The sequence below is a fragment of the Bufo gargarizans genome, chromosome 6 (genome assembly GCF_014858855.1).
Source record: "Bufo gargarizans isolate SCDJY-AF-19 chromosome 6, ASM1485885v1, whole genome shotgun sequence".
In the NCBI taxonomy this organism is placed as follows: Eukaryota; Metazoa; Chordata; class Amphibia; order Anura; family Bufonidae; genus Bufo; species Bufo gargarizans.
This window is the reverse complement of record NC_058085.1, coordinates 236,020,313-236,040,100: the sequence shown is the minus strand read 5'-3', so window position 1 is coordinate 236,040,100 and position 19,788 is coordinate 236,020,313. Positions and strand designations below refer to the sequence as shown.

At 48.0% G+C, this 19,788-nt stretch overlaps 1 protein-coding gene across 5 annotated transcripts in view; it reads right to left on the bottom strand.

Annotated features, from left to right (window-relative positions):
* LOC122939804 (zinc finger protein OZF-like) overlaps positions 1 to 19,788 on the bottom strand; it is a 62,695-nt gene that overhangs the window by 33,441 nt on the left and 9,466 nt on the right. The window lies entirely within an intron of this gene.

Here is a 19,788-nt window from a genome sequence, read left to right as displayed (position 1 = left end):
TCTATATCTGGCAACCAGAGAAGTGGGAGAAGAGAATATAAGGAGGTTGGGAGTGACAGAGAAGAAACAGCTGAGGAGAAGAAGCTACGGATCCCTGAGTGAGACAAAAAGGATTGCAAGGCAAACACAGAAAGCTATCATTAAGAAGCAGCATGATCTTTAGACATAGAGCACGCAGCCACCCGCTGCGACTTCCTGACCCCGGGTATAACGGAGTCAGACGTGGCTCTTGACACCCTCGTGACACATGATCGCTAGAATCCTTGTTCTATACAGAGACCCTAGCGCCCAGGTACAAGTCAACGGCTCATTATAGACACCCTTCCGTATCCGTAATGGCACTACACAAGGGTGCCCACTTTCCCCTCTTCTGTACATTATGGTTATGGAATTTCTAGCCAGAGCTCTCAGAGCCAATAATTCTATCAGGGGCCTAAGATTGGGAGAACTGGAGTCGAAAATTGCCATTTATGCAGATGATCTCCTTATTTATTGTACAGACCCAAGGGGCAGCTTTCCTAACATTCTGAAGGAATTTCGACCTTTTGAGACCTTAGCAACTTTAAAGTTAACCGCCAAAAGTCAGAGGTTCTTAATATCACTCTGCCGTCAGCCCTGGTCAATACTCCGAAATCCTCATTTACCTTCCGCTGGGCCCAAGAACATATTGTATACTTAGGCACGGTTATTCCCTCTAACTCCTCAGATCTCTTTCCGCTAAACTTCACCCCCCTTATTGAGGACATTAGAAAAGTATTGCAGGTATGGAAGAGTTTACCGTTAGCCTGGTTTTTTTTAGTAGGATTCACGCATTTAAAATAAATATACTCCCACGAATCTTGTACCTTTTCCGCACTATCCCCATACCCCTGCTGAGCGGTTTCTTCAGGGCTTTTAGATCCATGTTTCTAAAATTCATCTGGGCAGGCTCTAATCCTAGGCTGGGGATGAGATTCCTGGTCCGCCACAGGTTGAGGGGAGGCGCAGGGGTCCCAGACCTCCCAAAATATCATAAAGCCGCAATCCTTTCATATATTTTGGACTGGTTTCATAATGGACCGTCCAAAAGGTGGATTCAATTTTAGAAGCAGGAGGTGGGGTTTCCAGTTCAGAATCTGCTCGGGATCTCTAAGACTAAAAGACCTCTGTGGCTCCCTCTATTGACCTCTGGCATTCTAGGAATATGGGATAGAAGTGCAATACCCCTAGGCCTCACCAAATTTCCTAGCCCCTTGACCCCCCTTTTTGATAAACCTGTCTTCTCTATGGGCATAGGTCGTAAATCACTTTTGGGTATCGAACGTGTAGACAACCCTACTGTATCTCTAGTTATAGAGAAAGGCTCCTTGCGTCCGCTGTCTTCCTTCCCGGGTGGGTCGTCTAGAGGGGCATGGCTCTGTTACGGCAGTCTGAAAACTTTTTTAACCTCTTTAGGCCCCAAGGAAAGTCTCTCAAGAGACCTCACTACCTTTGAAGCGCTCTGCCTCCAATCATCTTCCCCCACACATTTAGTGTCTCTGGTTTACGGGCTGCTCCAGAGGGAGGACGACTCCGTTTCTGCCCTGCCTTTTGTAAAGGCATGGGAGAGAGAATTGGGGAAGTAATTCTCTTCAGACCAATGGGAGAAGGCATTTGTGTTATTACATAAGTCGTCCGTAAGCTGCGGACTCCAGGAAAATAATTTTTAAGATCTTGTCCAGATGGTACAGGACACCAGACCTGTTACACTCCTTTTTCCCTTCATGCCCTAGCACGTGTTGGCGTTGTGGTCGGAGGTGGGCAATATGACACACATCTGGTGGTACTGTAGTAGAATAACACTCTTCTGGAAGTCCCTGAATGACCTCTATGACCAGGTCGGCGGTAGTACAACCATGTGGACCCTGGAGGGAGCGTTGCTTTCTAGGTTGCCTGGTTCTATCTCCTTGTTGAAAAAGGGCCTCCTGAGATTCTTTGTGCAAGCCGCTCGCCTGGTCATACCTAGATATTGGAAATCCACTATTGCCCCTCAGTTTAAGGACTGGCTCAACACCTTTGAGAAAATCCATAGAATGGAGGAGCTCTTAGCGGAATATACAGGCAATACTAACAAATACTTACAAATTTGGACCCTTAGATTTTGTTCAAAGGTTCCAGTGAATTTCAATATTGGTTGAGCAGGGTTGATGCCAGTAGTTAAGGGGACCATTTTTCACTACATTGTTTTTTAGGACTCCTTGGAGTTTGTTCGAGAGCTCCAGGGAATTCTAACCACGATTGAGCAGGATTGGTGTCAGTATTTAATGGTACCGTCTTTCACTACATTGCTTGTCAGGAATCATCCTTACTCCCCCCCCCTACCTCCTTACGTGTCTACCGTCTTGTATTTGTGTATCGTTGTTCCCCGTCAGGGTTTCATTGCACATATATATCTGATGCTGAATCTCTCCGCTTGTCATATAACTCGACAGTGTTCATTATCTCCCAAATATGTAGTCTTTTTGATTGTACGTTCATTTATGTACACAGCCTCGACCTGTAATTGAGGTCTGTTTATGTTGTATCACATAATTTCTCTGATCTTACTAATAAAAGTAATTAAACAATTCTGGCAGAGGGGCCCAGCTGTACATGGTGTCCCCATCCTCTAAAGTGCTGTAGCTGTGCGGCCATGAAGTACAGTCATGGGTTTGGGATGGAGAGGCCACCTTCCTCCTTGCCTTTTTGAAGCGTTTCCATGCAGATTCTGGGTTGCTTTTTCCATATCAAGGAATGAAAGATACTCTGTATCTTGTAAAATGTCCGCTGGGGGATTCATTTAGGGGAATTATGTAGTACAAAAAGCAATTGGGGCATCAGTCATTTTGATTAAGTTACTATGGCCAATGACAGAAAGAGGCAGTTTGCACCAGGTATTGACATATACTGTTGGCTTCAGCGTTTTCATAACTCCTAAATATTTAAAGCTACTGGTCATCTGTAATTGGGTATTGGTGAGATTGAGCTTTAGGCGGGGGAGGATCAAGTGGGAGAATCACTCATTTGTCCCAATTGATTGTTAATCCTGAATATTTCCCAAACTCAGTATTATCTTTCACAATAGGAGTAATGGAGATTTGCAGATCTCCCACATAGAGGAGCAAGCCATCCTTATATAAAAAGACTCTCTTCCTGGGAACCTAGTGGGAAACCTTTCCACTCAGGGGAAGTGCGCAAAAAGCAGGCCAAGGGCTCAATAGCCACCGCAAACAGGGGGGACAAGGGGCAGCCTTACCTCGTTCCTCTATGTAGTGAAAATTGGGCAGAGAGCATTCCATTTGCTTTGATTTTTGCTACTGATGAGTTATAGAGTAGTTTGACCCAAGACATAAAGCACGGTCCAAATCCCATAGCCTCCATAACTTCCCATAAATGCTCCCATTCCACACTGTCAAAAGCTTTGGCCAAGACTTTAGCCAATACTTTCACATCAGTTGGTAAAAAGGAGATTGATCTACAGGAATCGGGTATAGTTGGGTCTTTACCAGGTTTTGGAATCAGCAAAACTACTGCCTCCCTCAGATGCTGGTACTTTCCCCACTCTCAGAGCTTCACTGAAGGTTTCCAAGAGGTGGAAGAAGCGGGTCCTTATAGCTTTTGTAAAACTCTGCTGGTAGACCATCCGAGCCAAGGGTCTTCTCATTAGAGAAGGAGTTAATGGCCATTTTAAGTTCCTCCAAATCTAGGGGCTCATCTAAATATTTAGATTATTCAAGAGACAGCGTAGGCATTGATATCTTGGCAAGGTAGGATTTAATATTATCAGAATTTGTTGACAATTTTGAGGAGTAGAGTTCCTTATAGCAATTATAGAATTCATCAAGAATTATGGAATCATCTGCTGAGAGGCTTCCCCGTCTAGTCGTAATGGTTGCTATTCTAGCTGTACCCTCCTGTGAACGAGTCACTCTAGCTAATAGCCCGCACTTTCCCTCGCTTCAAAATACTTCTGTTTTAAGAAGAAGCGTTTGTCAGCTACAGGGCCGCCTTTAATATTGATTCGACCATGGACAAGAGGGAGAATACAAGTGCCGCTGCCGCATTCATGGGTCCATACTTTATTAACTAAGTAGCAGGACATGTAGGGCATGTGGCCGCCATTACATTCTCTCGCGCTGTATGCCAACAGCATCGGAACACCAGTATGGACCGATAAAAAGGTCCTCCAGTGGTCAGCGGGGCTCAAGAGGCAGCTGCCTTGGGCACCCCAGCAGGAGCAACTGGGCCCAGGGCAGCTGCCCCTTTTTCTCCACGTTAAAGATGGCCCTGGTCAGCTATTTGTAGCAGATGGTCGTGGAGTCAGTACGCAGGGCAGCTTCACAGTCTTTCACCTCCTATTGTATAGCCTCGGTGAGTTCCCTAGTTTTCACCTTACACCTTTCATTTTCTGTATATACAAACCCTTTATGTATGCTTTCATGGTATCCCATACCATCCCTATGGCCGCTGAACCTCTATTAGTGCTAAAGAATTCCAGAATCCGCTGTGTTAGTGGATCCCCTTCATCCAGTAGTTGCATCCTAAATAGATTAAGTTTCCAGAGGGAAGATGCAGGACGACCTCCATCCCTGTTAAATTGTAATCCTATATGAATAGGAGAGTGGTCTGACAGGCTACGTGCCAAGTAGTCTATTAGGGAGATGTTGTCACGGATGTAGTAGGGGAGAACACCAAACGACAACAAGAAGGAAGGGGAAAGACACCAGGCCTCAACGCTAGGGAAGTAAAAGGGTCACCACTTATAAAAGCATGCTCCTGGCCCTAACTCCTATCCGTATGGGCACCTCTCAATGGTAGAGATGCCCATACACAGGAACCTAAAAAAACCCTGGTGACCCCCGGATGCCCTAAAGGTAATGGACAGGGCACAGACAACCCGTTCCTTTCCTGGTGAAGGAACCAGCATCTCGCTGAGGCCTAGTAAACAACTGGGGGGGAAACAAAACACAAGCGGAACACTTAAACTTCTGAGGATGATGGATGAACAGGACTTCAACAAGAACCACACTGCAGCTCTTCCAAAACCACATGAGATCACTCATGTGCATTCAGTCTTTCAAACCTTCTAACACCTGTCACAGGTGTGACAGATGTAGGACGATGCCTCCAGCGACCCAATTGGTAAGTCTATTCTGGACAGGGAATTATGTTAAGTAGAGAAACAGGAGTATTGACGTACCTGTGGGTGTTGGATTCTCCATAAATCGTGTAAATCGAATTCTTGCAATAGCTTTGCCAATGAAGTTTCTGTGGCATTTGTTAACATGGGACCTTGGTGAAATTTATCTAACTGGGGATTCAAGTATTTATTAAAATCAACAAGCATAAGTATGGGTACATGAGGTCCACGAGTCACAAATGTCATCATTTTTTCAATACAGAGCAACAAGTTGGAGGGATATATATGGCAATCAGGAAAAATTGCACCCTACATATAGAGCAGTGCAGGCAGACTTTTCGAAGCTGTGCTGCGTTTTGGTTCTGGCAAAAAAAACACAAATAGACGTGTGTTTTTTTGCAACAATATACCTGCATTTATGTATGTCTGTGAAGGTTCGTAAAAAAGGAGAAGCCAAGCTTGAATAGAGGTGGGGGGGGGGGGGGGGGGGGGGGGTTAGACATCTATTGTCTGCCACATACCTACTGACTCCAATTAGGATAATAGAATCAACACCTTTGACCCAATGCTGGGTATAATTACCAGATGTGGATTCAGTTACAGATTTATTCCCAGAGTTTTTGTACAGTCACTCAGAATTGAGAAAGCTCGTTGGAAGAACGAGCGAAACGTTTTCAAGAAATCTACAGTACGTCCAGTTGCCTTGATTTATTCTTTACAGATATACTGCATTTATGTAGAATTTCTTTCCAACAAAGGAAAAAAGGGCAAAACGCTTAAAGCAAAAATAGAATTTTCTGGTTTCCCCTACTGATGAGCTATCCTCTAGATAAGTCATCAACGGGGCAGATTAAGTGCATGATAGGTCAGGGGCTGTCTACCCAACGTGGGCCCCTCCCTCCATTTTTTTTATTTTTTTTATTTTTTTTTGTATGAAGAGGCTGTGGTGCTTCGTGAGCGCCACAGTCTCTTCCTAGGCCATATCAGACAAAAAAAAAATACCCTAAATTGGGTCCTAAACTGAAAATTTAGTCGCCAAATTTAAAATACATATAATTATAATAAAAAAAGACATGGAGGAGAATACAGCATCACATACATCTTACATCCAGTGACATCTCCTGTCATGCAGACCTTCTCTTTCCTCTTCTCCATTTGACTCAGACCGCCATGGCAAATTCTTTCAGCCACATCTCATCTCTACAGAGTTTGTTACACAGACACGTTCGATTTCTCAATTTTTACATCAACCTCCCCATCCTTGTCATGGTCTTACCTTCTCACTGTTCTCCTTCGTTTGACATGTGCTGGCGGCCATCTTGGTTTCTGGGTTTCTTGTAGCCTCCCACCCTGCGGCTTCTCCTTCCCACTGGGAAGAGCTGGATGCCTAGCTCATATATATAGGAGGTCTGTGGCTTCAGTTCCTTGCTTGGTCCTCCTGTGTTCACATGCTTCTAAGACTGCTGCTGCTTCTGGTTCCTGATCCTGGCCTCGTCTGACTACCCCGTTGGTTCCTGATCCTGGCTTCGTCTGACTACCCCGTTGGTTCCTGATCCTGGCTTCGTCTGACTACCCTGCTGGTTCCTGATCCAGGCTTCGTCTGACTACCCTTCTAGTTCCTGATCCAGGCTTCGTCTGACTACCCTTCTAGTTCCTGACCCCTGTCTACGCAAGACCCTGCTTCGGTTTAGCCATCCGCTTGGACTTTTGCTTACGGCTTGATTTGCAATAAAGCCTTCTTATTTCCACTTATCTCTTGTTGTACGTCTGGTTCATGGTTCCATGACATTAGGACCAAGCCATGAATTTTGACGGTACAGGGCCATCCTCGCTACCTACGCTGGTTGCCAGACTTGATCAGCAGGATCACCTGTTGGGTCGGTTCACTGTGGCGTTGCAAACCCTGCTTGAACGCACGGCTCATTTCGCTTCCGTTGCCGATGGGTCGGTTGTCGCTCCTGGGCCCGCTCCTACTGCCGCTCCGGTTGTTGCGCAAGAGTCTTCCCCGACACCTGTTGCTGCGCCTGCGGTGTCTCGGGGTATGACCGGTTCTGCCCCCCTTCCACAGCGCTTTGGGGGAGAGCCAACTCAGTGCCGAGGTTTCCTTAACCAGGTGGGCATTTATTTCGAGTTGCTGCCACATGCCTTTCCTACTGAGAGATCAAAGGTGGGCTTCTTGATCTCGCTGCTCTCGGACAAGGCCTTGGCCTGGGCCAGCCCTTTATGGGAGAACAACAATCCGGTGGTTGCCGAGTTTTCCGGTTTTTGTTTCTTCTCTTCGGAAGGTATTCGATGTGCCGGCTCGTGCTGCCTCTGCTGCGAAGCTCCTTATGTCCATCAGACAGGGTTCACGATCCGTAGCTGAATACGCCATTGAGTTTCGTACCCTGGCAGCAGAGGTGGGCTGGAATAATGAGGCTCTGGTCGCTGCTTTCTCTCATGGTCTCTCGGATGCCTTGAAGGATGAGGTTGCAGCTAAGGACCTACCAGTGGAGCTCGAGTCTCTTATTTCTTTCCTGATTTTGATTGACACCAGACTCAGGGAGAGGCCTTCCTTTAAGGAGAGCCTGCGGAGGTCTTCTAACAGATTGGCGCCTACGTTTGCTGTCCCACCCGTGCCTCCCTCTCCTCCCACACCTCCTGGGGATGACTTGTCTGGGGGTGAACCCATGCAGCTGGGGTTTGCTCGCCTGTCCGAGGGGGAGAGGGTACTCCGGAGACGCGAGGGCCGATGCATGTACTGTGGTCTCGGTGGGCATTTTCGGTTGGCATGTCCGAACCGTCCGGGAAACGCTCGCACCTGAGATCCTGTCGGGGGCAGATCTTGGGTGGAGTCTCCTCGTCCCCGGTTTCCCGTGTTGACAAACCACTGATCACTGTTGTCCTCTCCTGGGTCGGGGGCTCGGTGACGACCCAGGCGTTGGTGGACTCTGGTGCTGGTGGTTTGTTCATTGATAGTGTGTTCGCTGCCGCCAATTCCATTCCTCTGCAGCCTCGAGGTTCCCCACTGGCTCTTGAGGCGATAGACGGCAGACCCCTTCTGCCGCCACACGTGACTCATGAGACCCTTCCAGTGGGGATAGCCATTGGTGCCGTTCACAGAGAGTCGGTCTGTTTCCAGGTGATTTCGTCTCCACACTACCGGTGGTCTTGGGGTACCCCTGGCTCCAGAAGCATAATCCGACTTTCGATTGGAGATCGGCCGAGATCCTCTCGTGGTCACCGCAGTGTGGGGCTAGTTGCATCCATGGGCCTGTCAAGTTGCTGTGTACTTCCTCGGACTCTCTGTTGCCTCCTGAATACGAAGAGTACCGGGATGTATTCGATAAGGTGCGCGCGGTTGCCCTACCTCCGCACCGCCCATACGATTGTGCCATAGAGTTACAATCTGGTGCCGTTCCTCCTCGTGGCAAAGTCTATCCACTGTCGGTAGCGGAGAATGAGGCCATGGAGGAGTACGTGAGGGAGGCGCTTTCACGCGGACACATTCGCAAATCCTCGTCCCCGGCAGGGGCTGGATTTTTCTTTGTGAAAAAGAAGGGCGGTGAGTTGAGGCCTTGCATCGATTACAGGGGTCTCAATCGCATCACGATCAAGAACGCTTACCCGATACCCTTGATTTCCGAGCTGTTCGATCGCCTCAAAGGGGCCACGGTCTTTACCAAACTCGACCTGAGGGCGGCATATAACCTGGTAAGGATCAAGGCGGGCGATGAGTGGAAGACCGCGTTTAACACCAGGACCGGTCATTATGAATCCTTGGTTATGCCCTTTGGGTTGTGCAATGCGCCCGCAGTCTTCCAGGAATTCATCAACGATGTTTTCCGTGACCTGTTGCAGCAGTGTGTGGTGGTCTATTTGGATGACATCTTGGTATATTCTGAATCCATGGAGGCCCACATTATGGATGTCAGACGAGTGTTGCAACGGTTACGAGAGAACAGGCTGTTCGGTAAGCTTGAGAAATGCGAATTTCACCGATCCCAGGTAACCTTCTTAGGTTACATCATTTCCGCTGAGGGGTTCTCCATGGATCCTGAGAAGGTTTCGGCTGTTTTACAGTGGCCCCAGCCCAGTGGTCTCCGTGCCCTGCAGCGCTTTTTGGGCTTCGCCAATTATTATCGGAAGTTCATCAGGGACTTTTCTATGCTAGCCAAGCCTCTCACGGATCTGACCAGGAAGGGCAGTAATTTCCAGGTCTGGCCGCTCGAGGCCATCCGAGCTTTTGAGGCTCTAAAGTCCGCCTTTGTGTCGGCTCCGATTCTGTCGCATCCCAACCCTGGGTTGCCCTTTGTCCTCGAGGTGGACGCGTCTGAGACGGGAGTAGGCGCCCTTCTGTCTCAGCGTAGAACACCAGAGGGTCCTCTGCTTCCTTGTGGGTTTTACTCCCGGAAACTGTCTTCCGCGGAGTGCAACTATCAGATTGGTGACAGGGAGTTATTGGCCATCGTGCAGGCCCTTAAAGAATGGAGGCACTTGCTCGAGGGTTCGGTGGTTCCGGTTCTCATCCTGATGGACCACAAGAATCTGACCTACCTTTCTGAGGCCAAGAGATTGACACCACGTCAGGCCAGATGGGCTCTGTTCTTGTCACGTTTTAATTACGTGGTCTCCTACCTACCCGGTTCCAAGAACATCAGAGCGGATGCCTTATCACGGCAGTACTCCGAGCTGTCCGGGGAGGAGTCGATTCCGACTTCGGTCATACCTCCGAATCAGATCCTGGCCGCCATTCGCACCAGCCTGACCTCTCCCCTGGGTGAGCAGATTTTGGCGGCTCAATCTGGTGCTCCCTCTGGGAGACCCAACGGCAGGTGTTTTGTGCCTGAGGAGTTGCGCACTCGGTTGTTGCGAACCTACCATAACTCCAAGGCCGCGGGGCATCCTGGTAAGAATCAGCTGTCCTGGGCTGTTTCACGTCTGTTCTGGTGGCCTTCTCTACGTTCCGACATCGCCGCATATGTAGCGGCATGCTCCGTTTGTGCCCAGAGTAAGTCCCCTCGGCACCTTCCGTTGGGCCTTTTGCAACCCATAGCCACCGGGGAGCGCCCATGGTCACACCTGGGGATGGATTTCATTGTGGACCTCCCTGCATCCCGAGGCCATACGGTCATTCTCATGATTGTGGATCGGTTTTCCAAAATGTGCCACTGTGTTCCTCTCAAGAAGTTACCCTCTGCACAAGAGTTGGCCACGATTTTCGCCAGGGAGGTCTTCCGGTTGCACGGTTTGCCCAAGGAGATTGTGTCGGATCGGGGGAGTCAGTTTGTGTCCAGGTTCTGGCGCGCCTTTTGCTCCCAGTTGGGGATTCATCTCTCTTTCTCCTCGGCCTACCACCCTCAGTCCAATGGGGCCGCAGAACGATCCAATCAGGCCTTGGAGCAATTCCTTCGTTGCTATGTCTCCGATCACCAAGACAATTGGGTTGACCTCCTGCCTTGGGCTGAGTTTGCCAGGAACACGGCGGTGAACTCTTCCTCTGGGACGTCTCCCTTCATGGCCAATTATGGGTTCCAACCTGCCGTGTTACCGGAGGTATTCTCTCCCCAGGATATTCCGGCTGTGGAGGATCACCTTTCCGTCCTACGTGCTTCTTGGGTACAGATCCAGAGGTCCCTTGAGGTCTCTGCGCAGCGCCAGAGACTCCAGGCTGATCGCAGACGAGCGCCCGCTCCTTCCTACCAGGTCGGAGACCGTGTATGGTTGTCCACCCGCAACCTCAACCTTCGAGTGCCCACTCCCAAGCTGGCTCCTCGCTTTGTTGGTCCCTTCCGAGTGCTTCGCAGGGTAAACCCGGTAGCCTATGCCCTTGCGCTTCCTCCTGGCATGCGGATCTCCAACGTGTTTCATGTCTCCCTGTTGAAGCCATTGGTGTGTAATCGTTTCACTTCCTCGGTTCCTCGGCCCTGTCCGGTCCAAGTGGGCAATCGTGAGGAATATGAGGTGAGCAATATCCTGGACTCATGCCTGGTCCGCGGTCGGTTGCAGTTTTTGGTCCATTGGCGTGGTTATGGTCCAGAGGAGCGTTCCTGGGTTCCCTCCGCAGATGTCCATGCTCCTGCTTTGCTCCGAGCCTTCCACGCACGCTTCCCTCAGAAACCGTTCCTTACTCCGCGGAGGAGGGGCCCTTGAGGGGGAGGTACTGTCATGGTCTTACCTTCTCACTGTTCTCCTTCGTTTGACATGTGCTGGCGGCCATCTTGGTTTCTGGGTTTCTTGTAGCCTCCCACCCTGCGGCTTCTCCTTCCCACTGGGAGGAGCTGGATGCCTAGCTCATATATATATAGGAGGTCTGTGGCTTCAGTTCCTTGCTTGGTCCTCCTGTGTTCACATGCTTCTAAGACTGCTGCTGCTTCTGGTTCCTGATCCTGGCCTCGTCTGACTACCCCGTTGGTTCCTGATCCTGGCTTCGTCTGACTACCCCGTTGGTTCCTGATCCTGGCTTCGTCTGACTACCCTGCTGGTTCCTGATCCAGGCTTCGTCTGACTACCCTTCTAGTTCCTGACCCCTGTCTACGCAAGACCCTGCTTCGGTTTAGCCATCCGCTTGGACTTTTGCTTACAGCTTGATTTGCAATAAAGCCTTCTTATTTCCACTTATCTCTTGTTGTACGTCTGGTTCATGGTTCCATGACAATCCTGGTGTCCCCAGTGTCATCCTGCTGCCTCTCCCAATACTGTGCCTGTTGTGCCCCAGGTACTATACTGCTGAAAACTACCTTAATAAACATAATTGGGGTCACTTAGCAAACTGGTGTAAAGTAGAACTGGATTTCCAAAAGAGCTGTCAAAAAGGAATGGTTTGGCTGCTATGGGACACCATAGGGACCCAAATGTCCCTATAGTGTCCACAGCAGCTATAATGTCCCCTAGAGTGCCCCCAATAATAATAACACCCTGTACTGTGCTCCAGGCAATAATCCCTGTATAGTGTCCACGAAAATTTTAGAATTGCCCCTACAGTACCTCCCCAGTAGCAACACCCCCATAGTAATTTCCCCCACATAGTAATCCACCCAAGGTAATTTCCACACACACAATTTCCCCCACACTGCCCCATGTAGCAATTTCCCCCACACTGCCCCATGTAGCAATTTCCCCCACACTGCCCCATGTAGCAATTTCCCCCACACTGCCCCATGTAGCAATTTCCCCCACACTGCCCCATGTAGCAATTTCCCCCACACTGCCCCATGTAGCAATTTCCCCCACACTGCCCCATGTAGCAATTTCCCCCACACTGCCCCATGTAGCAATTTCCCCCACACAGTAATCCCCCCCACACTGCACAAACATAGTAATTTACCCCCACACAGTAATTTGCCCCCACACAGTAATTTTTACCCCCACACAGTAGTCCCTCCCATAATAATTTGGCCCCACAGAGCCCCTACATAGTAATCCTTCCATAATAATTTTCCCCCACATAGTAATTTGCCCCCATACAGAAGCCCCAATATAGTAATTTCCCCCCGATGAACTTGATGTCTCTTCACTAATACGTCCTGCTGTGTGTCCCCACCTCATGTCCACCAAAGTACGCACATGAAAAAAGAAATATAATAAATGAAAAGCTAAATACTCACCTATGTCCAGGGCCAGGCGCTTGCTCGCAGAGGAAGGCGGGATGAGGCAGGCGAGCACACATCACAGGGCGCGCGATGAAGTCACCACGCCCGCCTGCGCCCGGATTTCACTACCACATAGGCCTACTAGGAGGTGATCGGCAGCGGGGCAGGGAACTATGCGCTCCCGTGCCCCGCAGCATTATGTGGGCGTTCGGGTCGACGTTGGGCCCCCCCCAGCGCTGCCGACCCGAATGCCCCTATTGTAATTCGCCACTGGTCATCAATATCAGATCAATGGGGGTCCGACTATCGGCACCCACACGATCAGCTGTTAGAAAAGACTGCAGGACTCATGAGCGCTGCACTCTCCTCACTGTTTACCTGCTCTCTGTCAACATTGAATGGAAAGGAGAAGTTGTAGTCACACTATCGCATTCAAGTGAGTGGGATGGAGAAGCTGTAGGTACACTGCTCACCGCTGCACTGTCAAAGGTGGACAAGTAAACTGAGAATAAAGAGCTCGTAGGATAAATAGTTTAAACCTGATGTATGAACTAAAATAGGTGGACATGGTGGAAATGTTATGTCTGGCAATGTCCAGACTAGTAGATAGGAAAAAATGTGAATACATTTATCAAGAGGCATTCTTTCAATGAAGATGGTGCATAGCACTCCAACTATCTCTCTTACTGCTCTAAAAAAGTAAATATGGTCGATTGTAAGCTCTTGCGAGCAGGGCCCTGACTACTAGTGTTTCAGTTGCATTTTAGCCAGTTACTTTTGTTTTGTACATGAACCCTATGAATTTGTAAAGCGCTGCGGAATATGGTGGAGCTATCTAAATAATTATTATGGGCCACAGAGGCACACATGGCTTGATGGTCTGTAAGAGCCCGAGATTTTTTATTTTTTTTTTGCTAGTTTTATTGAAGAATAAACGAGCAAGGTACAGCAATGGATACAGTCTGTCATGGTACATGCGTTACATACAAGAGAAATTAAATGAGAACATAAACACCATGAAATTCAAGACATGGAAGTGTGTATAGCGTTTGATCAAGGGACAGTTAAGGGTGACATGCACCACACTCCCCACACCTTCCAGAACTTCTGCGGGCAGCGTCTGTTATTTAGTTCAACAAAACCTTCCATTGAGCAAGAGTAAGTGGATGGTCTCCAGTCCATCGTAAAGCTTTGACTCTCCTGGTCATGAACAAAGTCTCTTGCAGAAATATTCTGGCATTATATGGCCAGAGCTCTTCTGCTAGGAGGCTTAATAAACAAAACTCGGGAATGGCATGTGACTTTGGGAATGGACACTGTTATATTATTTTTGCCCACCAGGTGTCCCCATTGTTCAATTTATCCCATGCTTTGTGTGGATGTTTGTAATCTGATGTAGTTTGCTTTTTCATGGTATTTATTCCATATCCAAGATTTATTTTGTATATGGCACTATGCGGCTGGTCTGTAAAGGAGGGTGTAGCGAGGGACACTATGCGGCTGGTCTGTAAAGGAGGGTGTAGCGAGGGACACTATGCGGCTGGTCTGTAAAGGAGGGTGTAGCGAGGGACACTATGCGGCTGGTCTGTAAAGGAGGGTGTAGCGAGGGACACTATGCGGCTGGTCTGTAAAGGAGGGTGTAGCGAGGGACACTATGCGGCTGGTCTGTAAAGGAGGGTGTAGCGAGGGACACTATGCGGCTGGTCTGCAAAGGAGGGTGTAGCGAGGGACACTATGCGGCTGGTCTGCAAAGGAGGGTGTAGCGAGGGACACTATGCGGCTGGTCTGCAAAGGAGGGTGTAGCGAGGGACACTATGCGGCTGGTCTGCAAAGGAGGGTGTAGCGAGGGACACTATGCGGCTGGTCTGCAAAGGAGGGTGTAGCGAGGGACACTATGCGGCTGGTCTGCAAAGGAGGGTGTAGCGAGGGGCACTATGCGGCTGGTCTGCAAAGGAGGGTGTAGCGAGGGACACTATGCGGCTGGTCTGCAAAGGAGGGTGTAGCGAGGGACACTATGCGGCTGGTCTGTAAAGGAGGGTGTAGCGAGGGACACTATGCGGCTGGTCTGTAAAGGAGGGTGTAGCGAGGGACACTATACGGCTGGTCTGTAAAGGAGGGTGTAGCGAGGGACACTATACGGCTGGTCTGTAAAGGAGGGTGTAGCGAGGGACACTATACGGCTGGTCTGTAAAGGAGGGTGTAGCGAGGGACACTATACGGCTGGTCTGTAAAGGAGGGTGTAGCGAGGGACACTATACGGCTGGTCTGTAAAGGAGGGTGTAGCGAGGGACACTATACGGCTGGTCTGTAAAGGAGGGTGTAGCGAGGGACACTATACGGCTGGTCTGTAAAGGAGGGTGTAGCGAGGGACACTATGCGGCTGGTCTGTAAAGGAGGGTGTAGCGAGGGACACTATACGGCTGGTCTGTAAAGGAGGGTGTAGAGAGGGACACTATATTGTTGTGTAGGAGAGCCAACAGGTTTTTTTACTTCGTGTCATGCCTCCTATTGGAAGGAGCGCATATTGGGCCCCAGGCGCTGGAATGGAGCAGGTTAGGGTACTTTCACACTTTGTTGGAATCCGTCAGGCAGTTCCGTCGCAGGAACTGCCTGACGGATCCGGCAATGTGTATGCAAACGGATAACATTTGTAGACGGATCCGTCTCACAAATGCATTGCAATACGTCTCTCCGGTTGTCATCCAGAAAAAATGGATCCGGTATTTATCTTTTTCACATTTTTAAAGGTCTGCGCATGCGCAGACAGCAAAACCGGATCCATTTTTCCAAAACACTTGGGGCCGGATCCGGCAAGTGTTCCCGAATTTTGGACGGAGAAAATACCGCAGCATGCTGCGGTATTTTCTCCATCCAAAAACCGTACAGTGACTGAACTGAAGACATCCTGATGCACACTGAACGGATTGCTCTCCATTCAGAAAGCATTAGGATAAAACAGATTTTTTTTTTTTTCTGGTATTGAGCCCCTAGGACGGAACTCAATACCGGAAAAGTTTAATGTGTGAAAGTGCCCTAAGTGTCATTTGTTTGCTTAGGTCCAGCATGCAGTACTGGCCACATTTAAAAAGGGGTACAAAGCTGGACAACCCTTTTAAGAAAGGAAGTCTTAAAGATGATGAGTTATTTAAAAATGTCCCCTATGCCAATAAATGCTATAGAATCAATAATCATCCTACAGGTCTTGTGCAGTATGCTGATGAGACCAGTGATTGGCGGCACCAGTCATGTGCTGTATACCTCTACATCACCACTGCAGCCTTGTACACAAGTATTGCGTCGGAGGACCAGAGATGAAACACTAAGGACAGTGGGGGAGAAAAAGGTGAGAAAAAGGTGAGAAAAAGATGATTTTATAGCATTTACTGGCATGGAGGAAATTTTTTAATAATTCAGGCAACCTCTTAATGTAATAATGAATCTGCTTAAAAGTTGCTGGCCATGCACCATCATGTTTAATTTCCCATTTTCTTTTCCCCCCGCTGGTTACAGTATAGGGCTGTAAGAGAAAATCCTGGCTTTAAAGGGTTATTCACATCTTGGACATTTATGGCATATTGATAGAACATTCCATAATTGGAATGGGTCCCGGGATTGGGACCGGCACATATCTCAACAGAATTGTGCCCCGAATTGTTCCCCGTGAACGGGGAAGAACTTCTGCACATGTCCAACCACCTCTCCATTCACTGCTATGGCACTTCTAAAAATCCTATACCAGTGAATGGAGTGGATGCTGTGCATATGTGGCATGCTCTCCATTCAAACTGGGGCCCCTGTCTTGATATAGGAGTGGGTCTCAAAATGTGGCACCTGCACCTATCGATCAGTTTTTATAGCACATTTTCTTAATATACTATAAAAGGCAATACTCCTTTAAGCCCTTAAGTACCAAGCCTATTTTTGATTTTGTATTTCCGTTTTTACCGCCCCACAGTCCAATAGCAATAACTTTTAAATGTTTTCTTTCACATAGCCATATGAGGGCTTATTTTTGCGTGACAAGATGCATTTTTAACGGCACCATTTAATTTGCCATTTCTATTATTGGAAAACAGGAAAAAATTATTTGTGGTGTTAAATTGAAAAAACTTACAATTCAACCAAGGCTTTTCGGGTTTTGACAACACGGTTTTAACGGTACGCTAAAAATAACATGAAGTTCTTATTCTGCAGCTCAATACGAATCCTTTTTACGAAACTTGTCTTTGCATTGCCATTTTGGCATAATAAATTGTTGTTTTTATTGGTACTATTTTTGCAGTACATTTGACTTTTTGATCACCGTTATTACCACAAAATGACCACAAAATGAAGAATTGTTGTTATTTCCGACCACGCAACAGTATCCCTGTCGCTACTAGATTCCTACCTAAGAGGGCCAGATTACATTTGGCGTTTCCCCTCCAACTTGTGCGCGAGAGAAGAGTTTGTAGAGAAACTGGGAATTTGGTGGGAAGAATACAAGTCGGACAATGAGGTGCACGTCACGGACCCAGGCTTATTTTGGAACGCGTCGAAGGTGGTCATGCGAGGGAAAATCATGGGGTATGTTAATGGGATTAAAAAAAAGGCCCGTCAATCATTCAATTTAGCGAGTCAAAAAGTAAGGGAGGCTTACCTTACCTTCACGACTGACCCCTCTGAAGACAATAAAAAGAGATGGGTTACGGAAAGGGAAACGTTTGAGAAATGCGTTGGTGACCTGGAGTCCTTGAGACGTTCAGAGCTGGAAGCTAAGTTTTTCAGGCATGGAAATAAATCAGGGAAACTCCTGGCAAATTTGGCTAAGGGAATGAGACCTCCTCAATATATTGCATGCTTGAAAAACGGAGGATGTGGTTGTACACAACCCCGCGGAAATTAATAAGATTGTAGGAAAATACTATGAGGCCCTATATAGGGATGAGGGACAATGTGACCTGAGGGACACTCTTTTGGACAAGGTTGACTTACCTAAGCTGACGGTTGAACAACTCCAAATGTTGAATGCAGAAATCTCGGAACAAGAGGTACAGGGAGCCCTAAAAAAAACGGGGAATTCGAAAGCACCAGGCCCAGACGGGTTTACTGGGGAATACTTTAAAGCATTAATATCTCAGATTTCACTAGTCCTATTAGACGTCTTTAATGGAGTCCTTCAGGGTCATATGCCTTTAGATAGGGATAACATGTCGTACGTCAAACTATTGTCTAAACCAGGAAAGGATCCCTTATTGCCCGGGTCGTACAGACCGATATCATTGATCAATGTCGACGCAAAGCTAATGGCCAAAATTGTAGCAGACCGCTTAGCTAACCTGTTACCTAGTCTGATAGGCCCAGAGCAGGTGGGTTTCGTCCAGGGGAGATCGGCGGTGAAAAATATAAGGACGGTCTTGACGGTTCTGGACAGGGTTCATAATATACCAGTGCAGGGGGAGCACCCAGCTATGCTCACCTTGGATGCTGAGAAAGATTTTGACAATGTACGGTGGGCATGGCTGGGTGCAGTTCTAGATAAAATGGGGTTCTCCGGCGCTTTCAGAGAGTATCTCTCTCAAATGTATCATCACCCTAGAGCCAGGATATATACCCAGGGGTTCTTGTCGGCACCATTTATGCTGCAAAAAGGCACTCGACAGGGTTGCCCCCTATCACCCCTCTTATTCAATATAGCATTAGAGCCCCTTGCAAGGGAACTGTGTAGCTCAATAGTGTTTGAAGGAATTAAAGTAGGTGGGGCCCAGGTGAGAGCGGCATTATTTGCAGACGATGTTATACTTTTTATGGCGAACCCGAAAAATCATTTACAAAAGGTAAAGGAATTGCTAAAAGATTTTGGTAGGTACTCTGGGTACGCGATCAATATGTCCAAATGCGAACTGCTACCCTTAGCGCAAGGGGATGATGGGGCCTATATGGGATCCTCGGGTTTAGGCACCATAAAAGCGATGAAACAAATTACATATCTAGGGATCAGGATCGGGAAGTCCCCGCGTTCAATATATCAATTGAACTTTCCCCCATTATTCTCCAAAATCAAATCTGATCTGGATAGATGGCAAAACCTGCCTCTCTCGTTAGTAGGGAGAAGTCATCTGGTTAAAATGATGGGAGTGGCGAAGTTGATGTACCCTCTCCAGACGATTCCAGTCCTTCTGCGTCATGCAGATGTTGCTGACATAGAAAGTAGGTTCATCAAATTTCTTTGGGGAGGGGGAAGGGTGAGGATTTCTTTAAAAAAACTAAAGCTCAGGAGATGTCATGGGGGTCTTAACTTCCTTGACCTACGGGGCTATAATTTGACATGTCTCAGCAGGCACATTATAGATTGGGCCAACGCAACAGCATACTACTCTAACTTACATGTAGAACGCCAGCTTGTGGCCCCTTGGAATTTGATGGCTTTAGTGCATACGAAGGTATCTCGACTTCCAGTTGTGGCGAGAAAGTCTTTGATTTTGAGGGACACTATTATTGCATGGAAAAGCATTAGGAAATTGTTTGGCCTATCATTTCAGTTCTCTAAACATCCACCTATTAGGGGCAACCCGGCTTTTGTATCGGGGAACACGGACAAGTCTTTTCAAACATGGGCTAATAAGGGGGTGAATAAGATGGGAGATCTCTTTCATGAGAAGGAGGCCAGATGGGCGACGTTAAAGGAAGTGGAGGAAAGATGGATTCTCCGAGGGTCAAATTAGTTCCCTTATATGGAGGTTAGAAGCTACGTGAGAGGATTGTTAAAAGACCTCTCTAAGGAATGGCAAAAAAACGAATTTGACACCCTAATAAGCAATAAAAGCAAGACTTCCATTTCCATGCTTTATAACGCTCAGAGATTCTTGGGAGGAATCCCTACGAGGGTCTTTATTCAAAAAATTGGGCAATCAGCTGGGCATAACGGATGTTGGACCGGTGGCTCTCTCGGGACTTCAAGCTGTATACAGGGCAGTCTCGGGTACAGGAGGGGAGGGGGGGAAAAATAGAAAACTCGGGTTTGTCATGTTATCATCTTATGTATGGGAGAGAAGAATTGTGAACCGATTGCTCTTTTATATGCCTTATTTGCACTTTACT